Source organism: Papio anubis, chromosome 3 (genome assembly GCF_008728515.1).
Source record: "Papio anubis isolate 15944 chromosome 3, Panubis1.0, whole genome shotgun sequence".
Lineage (NCBI taxonomy): Eukaryota > Metazoa > Chordata > Mammalia > Primates > Cercopithecidae > Papio > Papio anubis.
The window spans coordinates 164,668,370-164,681,645 of NC_044978.1; the positions used below are offsets into that span (position 1 = coordinate 164,668,370).

The 13,276-nt window shown below is 33.3% G+C and overlaps 1 non-coding gene across 1 annotated transcript; it reads right to left on the reverse strand.

The window, feature by feature from the left end:
• Positions 1-2,451: 2,451 nt before the first annotated feature.
• Positions 2,452-2,558, reverse strand: LOC116274263. The gene has a single exon (XR_004182899.1). It is a non-coding gene; the product is annotated as a U6 spliceosomal RNA (small nuclear RNA).
• Between the last annotated feature and the right edge of the window lie 10,718 nt (positions 2,559-13,276).

The window sequence follows — 13,276 nt, forward strand, 5'->3', positions numbered from 1 at the left end:
GATCACTAAGACTTTTCTTTGTGCTTTGTTATAAACATTTTACAGTTTTATTTTTTACATTTAGTTTATTATACACTTCCAGTTCATTATTATGTTGTGAGGTAAGTGTCATGGGTCCAAATTTATTGGGTTTTTGTTTCATTTTGTTTTTCTGCTTATGGGTATTCAATTTTTTCAAACACTTTCCTGAAAAGAGAATCCTTTGCCTCATTGAATTGCCCTAGAAACTTTGTCAAATATCAACGAGTCATAAAAGTGTGGGTTCCGGGAGGCAGAGCTTGCAGTGAGTCCAGATCGCACCACTGCACTCCAGCCTGAGTAATGAGCGAGACTCCATCTCAAAAAAACAAAAAACAAAAAACAAAAAACTGTGGGTTCATTTTTGAACTCTGTGATATTTCATTGATCTATGTGTCTGTCTTTATAGCAATACACTGTGTTTAACATTCTAGTGTATAATAGGTCTTGAAGTCAGGTAAAGTTATCCAACTTTGTTCTTTTTCAAAATTGTTTTAACTATTCTAGAGTTTATTTGCATTTCTATATACATTTTAGAATGAAATTTGTGGAATTTTGATGGAGATTTTGTTGGCTGTGTAGGTCAATTTGAGAACTGACACCTTAACACTATGAATCTCTTAATGCCTTTTAAGCACTGTATCTGCATCTATTTAGATCTTTAGTTTTTCTCAGTGATGTTCTGTTGTTTTCAGTTTATATGCTGTGCACTTCCTTTTTCAAAATTTATTGTATTTCTTATTTTTGATGCTATTATAAGTAGTGTTATTTTATTATAATTTCCAATTGTTTGGTTTCGTATGTAGAAAAATAGTTGATGTTGTATATTAATATCCTGGAGTTTTGCTAAATTCATTTATTATTTTTGTGTCTTTAATATTAATTCCTAGAATTTTCTACCTTGATAATCATGTCATTTATTATTAAAGATAATTATATATTTCTTCCTTTTAAATCCACATACCTTTTATTTCTTTTTCTGGTCTTATTGCACTTTTGAGGACCTGTAGAAAAATAAGTAATAGAAGTGATAAAAATGGGAATCTTTGCCTTGTTCCCAATCTTAGAGGGAGAATATTCAGTCTTCCATAATTATGTGTCATAGTAATTACAATTTTCATAAAGATTTTCTTTATCTGCTGAAGGAAAATCCATTCTATTTATTCTTCTACTAGTGTGCTGAGAATTTTTGTCTGACTAGATGTTGCATTTTGTAAAATGCTTTTCGTGCATTTATAGAGATGATTATGTAGTTTTTGTTTTGTAGTTTCTTAATATAGTGAATCTCAAATTACATATTGAATATATAATTACACATTGAATTTGTAATTTAACATAAATTCAGTATGTATGTAATTCAATATGAATGTTGGTTTATTTTTTGAGGAATTTGTCCATTTTATTTGATTTGTTAAACTTATTTACAGCATTTCTGTACAATTTAAAAAATCCTGATAGGTTCTGTGGTGATGTCTCCTCTTTTATCATTGATAATGGCAATTTGTATTTCATATTTTCTTACAAGCCTGATCAGTCTTGCTGGGGGCTTTTCAATTTCCTTGATCTTCCCAAAGAATCAGCTTTCAGTTTCATTGATTTTTCTTCTTTTTAGTCTATTTTTAAATTTCATTGTTTCCTTCTTCTATCCTTATTAATTCTTTTTATTTTTCTTACTTTGGGCTTAACTTGCTGTCTTTTTTTGTTGATGCTTCTTAAAGTGGTAGTTTAGATATTAATGGTGAACTTTCTACTTTTCAAACACATACATTTAATGTTATAAATATCTTTCTACACTCTACTTATACCACACACATTTGATATGTCATATTTTCATCTTACTCAGTTTAAAATATTTTCTAATTTCCTTTGTATTTCTTCTATAAACCATGAGTTATTTGAAAATTTTTTGTGTAGTTTCCAAATATTTAGGAATCTTCCACATATTTTAATGTTATTGATTTCTAATTTAAATTCATTTTGGCCAGAGAACATGCTTTTAAGTTTATCGAGACTTGTTTTATGACACAAAATATTGTTAATCTTGGTAAACACTCCATGTCACATAAAAATAATGTGTAATTTACTATTTTGGGTGAAATGTTCAAAAACGTTAATTAGGTCAGGTTTGTTCATATTGTTTTTCAAATCTTCTACATTCTTACTAACTTTTGTCTACTAGTTTTATCAACTACTAAGTGAGAGTTTTTTCCAACTGATTGTGTTATATTTTTATTGATCCATTTTATTTGAACATATTTATGAAGTACATGTAATATTTTGTTACATGCATAGAAGTGTAATGATCAAGTTGGGGTTTTTAAGATAACCATCAACACAAGCATTTGTCATTTGTATGCATTGAGAACACTTAAAGTCCTCACTTTTATTTTGAAATGTGCAATACATTGTTGTTAACTACAGTTATCCTACTCCAAAAATATGAAATTCTTCACAAATTTGCACGTCACCCTTGTGCAGTGGCCATGCCGATCTTCTCTTTATTGTTCCACCTTAAGTTTATGTGCTGCTGAAGGAAGCACAGTCATTTTCTTAGTTGCACCCTCCCTAGAGACCCTGAACAAGAACCACCTAGTTAAGACCTTTTTGAATTTATGCCCCTCAGAAACTGTGTGAGATAATAAATGTCAGTTGTGTGCACTGATAAGTTGTGAGTTAATGTGTGATTTCTCAGTAGAAATTAATGTATCTCTTATTTTAGAATAATTGAATGTTTTCTTAAATTGAATTGTATTGACTTTATTGATTTATTAGTTATACCTTTATGAGCTTTTTTATTGTTTGTAATGTTTTGTTTTCGCAGTTGTTCTATGCTTTATTGTATACATGTTTAACATATTATTGTCTACCTACAAATAATATTGTACCACTCCAAGCACAGCATAAGAATGTTCTAGTATTTTATTTCTGTTTTTATCCCACCTGGATTTTGTGCTATTGTTGTCACATTTTTTTATGTGTATAATAAACTCCAAAATAAATTATTATTTTTATTTATTTACTTACTTTTTGAGACAGAGTCTCACTCTGTCACCCAGCCTGGAGTGCAGTGGCACAATCTTGGCTCACTGCAACCTCCGCCTCCCAGGTTCAAGCGATTCTCATGCCTCAGCCTCTTGAATAGCTGGGATTACAGGTGCGCTACCAAGCCCAGCTAATTTTTGTATTTTTAGTAGAGTTGGGGTTTCAGCACAATGGCCAGGCTGGTCTTGAAAACCTGACTTCAAATAATCCACCCACTTCAGCCTCCCAAAGTGCTGGGATTACGGGTGTGAGTCATGGTGCCTGGCAAGTTATTATTTTTAAATAATTTTATTTTTATCCCATTTCTTAAATATAAAAATATTTCATGTTTACCTACCAGCATATTAATGATTTCTGGTTTTATTAATTCCTTAGCAAATATCTAAATTTCTTTTTGTCATTATCTTTTTGCTAGAACATCCTTTAACATTTCTTATAATGCTGGTCTAGGAGTGATGACTGTTTTCTTAAGAAGTCTTTATTTTGTCTTTATTTTAAAAAGACGTAGTCATGCTTATACAATTCTAGGTTGACTTTTTCTATTTTCTTTTTATCTCTTCTATGTCACTCCACTATGTTCTAGATTGCATTGTTTCTGATGATATGCCAATGTATTTTTTTGTCTTTGATTCACAGTGTATCTTTTCCTGGCTATTTTCAAATATTTTCTCTTTATTATTGGTTTTCAGCAGTTTTATTATCATTTGCCTTTATGTAGTTATGTTCCTATTTTTTGTGCTTTGGGCTAAGATTCTTCAATTTGTGGGTTTATTGTTTTCAAATTTGGAAAATTTTTAGCATTATTTTTTCAAATACTTTGTCTCTTTATCCTTTTCCCATCTGCTATTCCAGATACACGTATGTGTGTTTAGTTAATATTCTTCCACATCTCTGTTATGCTTTGTTGATTTTTTTCAGTTATTTTCCTTGGATTTTTTAAAAAAGTTTTTATTGCTATATCGTCATATTGACCAATCTTTCTTTCTACACTGTCTAATGTACTGGTAATCTCATAAAGTGTATTTTTTATTTTAGGCATTATATTTTTTATTTCCTGGTAAGGTAAGTTTGATTTGGCTTTTTAAAAAATCTTTATTTCTTTCTTCATTATGCTCATGTAATTATCTACCTTTTGGAAATAAGAAGTATAAAAATAAAGTTTTAATATTCTTATTTACTAATTATATAATGTTTGTAATTTGTGAACCATTTATTTTGCTTATTTTTCTCCTTATTATAAATTCCATTTTAATACATTTTGTATGTGTGGTAATTTTTGGATGGATTATAGACACAGATTTTCATGTTGAATTTCTCTTTTTTTGGTATTTACTTAAATATTTTTTGGTTTTGCTCTAGGACACAGTTAATTGAACAATCTGACCCTTTGAATCTTTTTTTACAGCTTTCTTAGTTGAGTTCAAAGGTAGCTATTTAGAGCTGATTTAGCCCCACTACCAATGCAATTCTCTTCTCAAATCTATATTCAATGTTCCATGTGTTTAAAAATCTTTCCACTCGGGCTGGTGTGAACACAAACTATTTCTGACCATAGTCAATTCTGGAGATTGATTGCTCATCTGTCTTTTTCTACTGTTTTTTTCTCTCAGTTTAGTAGTTTCTCACACACACCCAGTAGTCAGTCGGCAGCTTAAGATTTGAGTAGAACCCTCTACAGATCCTGGAACTTTCTCTCCTCTCTCTCTGTTTCTGTTTCTTCTCTCCAGAACCCTACCCTAAAAACTTTAGTCATGTCGAGGAAGCCATTAGGTCTATTGAGGTCCCCTTTTCTCACTTTGTGTGCTGGAAATGTTCTTCAGGAAGTAATCTGTTCCCTTCACTCAGAGGATACTGTCCTGTGCTGCATATAGCATGTGTTTTGTCTATTTTTTTTTTTTTAAATTTTTGGAGTTGGATGCTTAAGACCAGTCCCTGTGACTCTACAATGGACATAATTTCCTAGGTTATTTTGACTTTAGTTAAAAGCAACTTAATGGTCTGTCATGTTCTTATCTATGACCTGTGATTATAAAAATTCTACATGGATAAAATAGCCTCTAGATTGAATAGGTGAGTTTTTAAAATTCAAAAAAAATTAACAATAAACTATGTTATGTATTAGCACAAATAATTCTGACAGAGAGAAACATTAAATAAGTCAACTTTGTTGCTCAGGATCTAGAGAAACATATTTTTATCCTTTTAACAGAAGCTTTGGAATCCAGCAGACACTCTTTTTGGTGTCTCTCCCTGGGAGTACCATTATCTAACAAGATGCCATATTGCCAGAGTAAAAGCAACAGAATCAGTCACATTTATTGTAAATCAAGCCACAGATCTAGATGGTTGATTGACATTTTCCACTGATTACCCTGATGTTTTGGTGATTTGGTAACCTGACCATCTCTCAAAGAAGTATTCCTTTGAAATAGCTACTCTGAACATTAAATAGAGAGAGCAGCCAATGTTGGCCACTACCTAAATGTCTTGGTATGTATGGTTCAGTAGATAGCGCAGGTGAGTCATTTTTATCTAATTATCTGAGTCATTCAGAAACCCTTAAGCCTTTTTTAGTTTAAAAAAATACTCAAGTAATTGCAGTTGTGTAGAGTTCACTTAAGTTCTCAGTCTGTGAACTCATTTGGTCACTGTTGAAAAGTGGTTCTAAAAATAACCAAAGGCTCAAAAGAAAGGTGACTGAAATCATAAGTAGATATTTAGATGTATCAGAATCAAGTCATCTATTCTTTTTGATCTGCTTGTTAAGTGGAAGCTTTGATGCTATATCTGTTGCCTCTTTTCAAAAGGCAGACTTTAGGAAAGGAAATACTTACAATCAGAATGTAATTCTCATGAATTTTACTTCATGGGTTACCTAGGTAACTACCAGTTTTCAGTCATCCTTAGAACTTACATTTTTATCTAGGAGGAGATATAGATTATATACATTTGAAGGGTTTATAATGGATACCTTAATATCTCTAGCTCAAAAGAGTCTGCAGTAATATTTTGGTTTGGACATTAATATTAATTTACTTTTGAATGAATTATTCATGCACTGATTAATCATCCACTGTGTTCCAGGCACTATACTGGGTATTGAAATAGACAACTCTTAATGTATGTTATTGCTCATTTGCTTATGATTTAGAATTATGTATATGTATATTATACATATTATGTACATATTATAAACATATAAATGTATGCATATACGTGTGTATGTGTATATATCCACATGTTGCATATGCCTTTCAAAAAATATCTTTTCTTTTTTTTGAAATGGAGTCTCACTCTGTCACCCAGGCTGGAGTGCAGTGGAGCGATCTCAGTTCACTTCAACCTCCACCTCCCAAGTTAAAGCAATTAGTTCCTCAGCCTCTCCAGTAGCTAGGATTACACGCACCCACAACCACACCCAGCTATTATTTCTATTTTTCATAGAGATGGGGTGGCCATGTTGGCCAGGGTGGTCTTGAACTCCTGACTTCAAGTGATCCGCCCCTCTTGACCTCCCAAAGTGCTTGGATTACAGGCATGAGCCACCACGCCTGGCCTAGTTTCATCTTTTCCATTCTATTTCTTTTCCTTAAGTTATGGACATCAAGTTTATCTTTCTCAGCAATTTTGCTGAGTCAATTCCGTGGTTAAAAACCTATTATACATTGATTATTATCTGAAGAATAAAGTTAAAACTATTCATCCTGTAACTCAAGCCCCTTTTGGTTCTAACCTATGCTCTCTACCACATTTTCCATAAGAACCCTAACAAAACATTCCATCACAGTCAAACTATTTCATTTGTATTTTCCCCAAGATTATCCATGATCATTTTCACCACTACCTCTTTGCCAAAGGTATTTATGCCTTCTAGGAATGTCCTCCCTATTGTCTTCTACTTAACCTTATTTTTCCCTCCAGAAAAATCAAACAACATGCCTTCAAACAAACATCTGTGATGATATCTACCTAAAGTGATGTTTTCTTAATATGGACACAAACACTTTATCACTTACTGTGTATGATATGGGGTTATACTACTGTGGTCCAAAATGTAATGGGACTAATTTCTCAAGTGTATTTTAAAACTGCTCTTATATTTTATAGTCTGATGGAGTTTGATCTCTTCATCCAGATTGAATGCCCCTCATGAGAAAGGAGTGTGGTCTTAGACAGTTCTGCCCTCCGATATCACCCCCACACAGTACCTGGCACAGAGTAGGCCACCAATAAGCATTTTTTTTCCTTTATTTAGTGTGGCAGCAGGAACAGTGGAAATAGTGCTGAACTGAGAATCGAGAGGTTTGAATTTCAGCTTTGACTCTCTGAGTAGTTTCCTGTTAGAAAACTCACTTAAATTTTTCTGGGCCTGTTTCATCAACTGTATCGTGAGAAACTTAATGACTTGATATTTAAGTCTCATTTCAGTAGCAACAACATGTGATTGATTTCACTTCAACACCTGCTGGAGTCAGAGGAATTTGTAGAGCTGTACATGAAAATTATAAAGGATTGACTTTTCACATCTAGCAAGGAGAATGCAATAGGTATTCCAGGGCAGACCCAAATATCTTCTCTCTTTTTGCTCTACCATCTTTAGCATTTGATTTTCTTCTTCTTGGTCACAAGATGGCTGCTGTACCTCCAGGCCACTCATTCAATCTAGTCAGAAAAAAAGGGAGACTATAAAGGGCAAAATACGAATGTCAACTGAGCATGCCCCTTTTTATTATCAAATCAATAAATTTTCTAAAAGCCTCAACTAGGAAATTTGGGGAAAACAAGTTTCTAGCTGGGCATTGCCATTTCAGCAAAGTTAATTTCTGTCTCTTCTTTTCTCTCTTTCTCATCTCTGCGTGTTTGTGTGTGTTTGTGTGTGTGTGTTTGTCTCTGTCTTCCTACAAAATGGAGAAATGGGGGATAAACAAATAGAATCTTTCATATTGCTGTTGCATGAATATCAATATCTCCATATCTTTACATTTTGGTAATTAATTACTGCAATGAAGCATAGAGTCTATAAGCAAATAAAACATTTTGAGGAGATAAGTTAAGACACTTTAGACATTTTAACTTTAGGATATACTACAATGTGAATGTGCCTTGATCTTTAGATTTTCTTATCCAGAAGGCTCTTTTATATTTTTAAAATAAATTAACTGATGTATAATGTACATGCAATAATTCACATTCATTTGATGAGTTTTGACAGGTATATTATACACTCATGAAACTATCACCAAACCAAACCTTCCCAACACCTGACCCCAAATTCCTCCTGTTCCCTTGCAGCCCATTTTATTCCACACCCTATCTCAGACAACTACTAATCTATCTTTATTTATAACTATAGATTTATTTACATTTCTAAAGTTTTATATAAATTAAACATTCAGGATGTACTTTTTTTGTGTCTAATGACTTTCTTCAGCATAATAATTTTAAGATTCAACCATGTTGTTACATGTATCAATAGTTCCTTCCTTTTTAATGGCTGACTAATATTTCATTGTATGAGTACACCACATTTACTTTATTCACTTGTTGATGAACATCTTGGTTTTTTTTAACTTTGGATATTATGAATAATGTTGCTATACACATTCATATGCGAGTCTTTGTATTGACATAGGTGTTCATTTTTTCTTGGCCAAATATCTAGGAAGAGAATGTACGAGTTGTTTGGTAAAGCAAATGTGACATTTAAAAGTCTGATGAAATGTTTTCTAAAGTGACTTTGACAGTTCGCATTTCTACCAGCAATTTATAAGAATTTGAGTTTCTTCACATTCTTGCCAACACTTGGTATAGTCAGTCTTTACTTTTAGCTATTCTGAAGGAAGTGGAGATATTGGATTTCATATATTTATTTTGATTAAGTCATTTCACTAATTTATTTCTAATGACATTTTTCTATGGTACTTAAGTTGATTGTCTTGGGTTTTCAAAGTATACATATCATATCTAGAAATAATGATAATTTTGTTTCCTTTTCAATTATATAACTCACTTTTTAATTTTAAACCTTAATGCACTGTTAAAACTTCTGGACTAATAATAAATAATATTACTGATGGTAAGCATATTTCTCTTATTTCTGATTAACAGCAATATCTTTAGTGATTCAGCATTTGGAGTAGGTATTTTTCATCACATTAAATACTAAGGTTTTAAAAATTGTGGGCAAAGAGGTTTTTTTAAAAAAATAATACCTACATGACACATTTTTAAAACTAGCCTTTGGTATCTCTTGATATTATTTTCTCCCCAATTTGATTCAAATCTCTTCGATGAGCTCTTTTTTGAGTAAATATTATTTAACATTTTTATTCATTAGCATTTCATTTATAATTTTGTCAGAAGTATTCATAAACGATATTGATCTTTATTTGCCAGGTTTTCAAATGTTGTACTGTCTTTATGAAAATCAATATGGAATCTTTCCAACTGTGTTTATGCTCTGAAATAATTTTATACAGCGTTGAAATTTTTATTTCCTTAATATTTGGAAGAACTCATCACATTAACTTACATATGTTTTTGTAAGAAAATCTCCAATAACCTTTCTGAATGTATTTCATAATCTATCAAGGCCTTCTGTTTCATGAGTGTATATTGGCTTCTTCCACCCAATCTCCCCATTCCTCTGCTTTGTCTGACAGACACACAGTCATTTATTTCATTGCACAGTTCAACTTATGAGCACAGGGCATTATTTATACACCTAATAATTTTTAAAATTCCAATATTTGTGAATAGGCCCATTTCTATTTCCTCATCTCCTGCATTTACCTCCTCTTTTATTAGATTAGATTATTTATGTATTACTATTTATTATTTGTTGGTTATGTCTTGGCTTTGTAAAAAATACTACTGGATGTGCAAATTCATTTAATATTTTTGCTTTTCTAAAAACATTGCTGGGTTTTGTCTTCCCTTTTTCATATGTAACTGCCTCACTGTAGCATCTGTTCAGTCTAGAGGTCCCTTTTCTGGTCTCTGCTCATGAGTGATAGAGATTGTGTGAAGGAGCTATTAGGAGCATGGAGCACAGAAAAGATACCACTCCAATCTTTTTAGTCTTGTACTGCCATTTTTGAAGCTAAACTCATGTGTTTTATGTGGCAAATTTCATGTTTTCTAAACTTTCACTTCCGCCTTGCACTGATCTGTTGATTTGCATTCAACAGATATTTGTAAGAGCATTTACTAAAGCATTTATTAAGCTACAGGCATGGTAGCACTGGGAATCCAAGTTTAAGTAAATCAGGCAAATTCTCTGCCTTTACAAAACTGATGGTCAAGTAGGGAAGAAAGGTAATCAACCAGCGATGATAATAAAGGGTAATGAGGAGTGAAATTGGGAAAATACAGGATGCATTAGGGGCCCCCCAAGAGAACATTTGCCTAAATCAGAGAAGACCTGCTTCGTTTCCGATTTTTGTTGTAATAATTCATTTCCTGTAATGAAAGGAAGAAGCAGCCCATAGCCCCAGGCTGCCTTTTCTAGGCACTTTGAGACCGTGCAAAATTAAGGCATGTTTCTCATCCTCAGACTATTTTGGTTTAATCACTTCATGTGAGAGAAAGAATTGAATCAATAATACCAATGAATCAATAATGTTCATGCACCAAGTCTAAATTGCAAACAAATTCCTGAACAGAATTAAAAATAAATGTAACAGTAAGATTATAGTGGCAGGGAAATTAGCAAAAAAACCCCTAAAATTAATAAAAATCATTAAAAATGACTATGTAGCCACTGGATCTGTGCTCAAACATAATTTGTAAGAGACTATTAGTCTTCAGGTGGATTAAATTGGATTGATTGTGTGGGTGGAATGAGGAATAAAGCAAAGACCACCGTATCCTCCTACACAGTGTTACTGCTCCTACTGAGCAATCAAGACACTTAGCATTCCTCAGGAAGCAGATGTCCCAACATCTGCTGCTAAGGATGGAAGCAGCATTCATCAGTAGTGTGGTCAGCCTGTCATTAAGTGAACCATCTCAAATGTGGTGGTGTCCAAAATAATGAAACAGGCTTTAATATAGGAGTGTCCAGTCTTTTGGATTCCCTGGGCCACATTAGTAAAAGAATTGTTTAGACAACACGTTAAATGCATTAACACTAGTGATAGCTGATGAACTGGAAAAAATATTGCAAAAAAAAAGTCTTATAACATTTTAAGAAGTTTATGAATTTGTGTTGGGCTGCATTCAAAGCTGTCCTGGGCCACATGTGGCCTGCGGGTTGGACAAGTTGCTTTTACAGAAAAATCAGGTTGTAGAAATGATTATTTAGGGGGATTTACAGTGAGGAAAAACACTGATCACCCTTTCTTCCATATTCTGAACCTATAGAGAAATACATATAGTAGCCACGTGAAATGTAAATTACAGTATTACTTTACCATTGTTAAAGACGAATTGGAGAAGTCAACTTAAGTGGGGTCTGTCATAACCTTTTATAACTCTAGGCTTTGGCACTCCATGGGGGATGGATGAGTATGCAGGGCAGTTTCTGAGTTAGACCACAAGAGGAAGGTCATATGGCCTTGGGACCATTGATGGGGAGAGCCAATGGCAAGGACTTGCTTCTCAACAGCAACCGTTAAGACCATAGAATGCTGTCCCATGCCCCCGCCCCCCTCCAAAAAAAAAAAAAAGGAAGAAAGAAACAATGAATATCAGACTGTCATTTTCTTAGCAATCAGATGAATCCTTCCTGTTTTTCTTGGAAGGCACAAGTGTGGGCCTAGAATTGTCAGGAGCTACTTGTCCCCAGTGCTTCTCTGAGAAGATGGAGGTTTGGGAAAATTTCTTATTGTATGAATGACTGCAGAAGAGGGAGAGAATGGTTTGCTCAGAGAGTATGTGAGAAAGTTTAAGCACATGTAATATAAGCACATAGTTCCTGAAAAAACACTGAAATAGCAAGTCAACATATTGAAATACATAGTTCCGTTGAATGAGATTATGAGTGATTTTCGTTTCCATATTTTCTAATCATTCCCCAGTAATCGTGTATTTCCTGAATAATTGTGAGAAAGACAACACCATTTGTTTTTAAACATATTCACAGTAAGGGCTGATATTTCTCATAAAAAATGTCGTTCCTAAAACACTTTGCTTGGCAAATAGAAGATATAAATTCCAGAAGGGCAGGGAATCACAATCAACAACAAATCAGTGGATAATTATTTGATACCTAACACATACCAAACATTATTTTATGTGCTCAATACTCTGGCGAACAAGAGAAAGTCTTTTCTCTCTGAATAGGGTTTATTCTAGTAAGGGACAAGCACCAAATATGAACAAACAAACAAAAAGCATAATTTCAGATATGATAACTGTTCGGAAGAAAATAAAGCCGGGTTAGATGAACATCTGGAGGTCTGTTATTCCATGAAGAAGGAACTGCAAATATAAAGGCCTGATAGTTAGGATTGTAAAATCATCTGACAGTAGGGGACACACAGATAACACAGGTCAAGAGACAATATGGAACAATAAAAACTGTTCTCATATGGAAAGTACAGGTCCCATCTGAAAAGTGGAATACCAGAAATATGAGTCTACTCTTTCTGCATTTTTAATTTTTTTTTCCACGAGAAACTGGAAACCTATATTATTGAGAAATGTCTCCCAATTTTTAAGTGTTTGGAACTAATTCACAGTATTTTGGGCCAAAATATACTAAGACACACAAAGATAGGTCTGAATTAAGTCAGTAGTCTATCAATTTTTAACCTTTGTAAACCACAGAGCAGAAGGAATCCTAAGATCATAAAGTTCATCCTAGGCAGTAAATATCGAAGACAGTTGAGTCCCAGGTAGATTAAGTGATTTGACCTTTGATCCACCACTGGGAAGTGGGATTCAAATGTGCTGTCCAGAGCCCTTTCCATTGCACAGAATTGTCTGTTACATGTCTTACTTTCTTTGATTCAGGCTGTAGATTATATCCCAACATACCAGGCATTGTCTTGATTTATTCTGTTTCCTTTCCATATTCGGATAGCTGAAAGGGTAAACTAATAAGCACATCTCAATTATGTTCAAGAATCACAGCGATTACCAGCATAAATGATTGGATATTCAATGGTGGGATAGCATTTGAAAGAGCGGTAAAACAACATGTGTAGGTATGAGGGCACTACATCATCTACACAGTAATTGAATCTATTTTAAACTGGGTCAAAAACAAAAA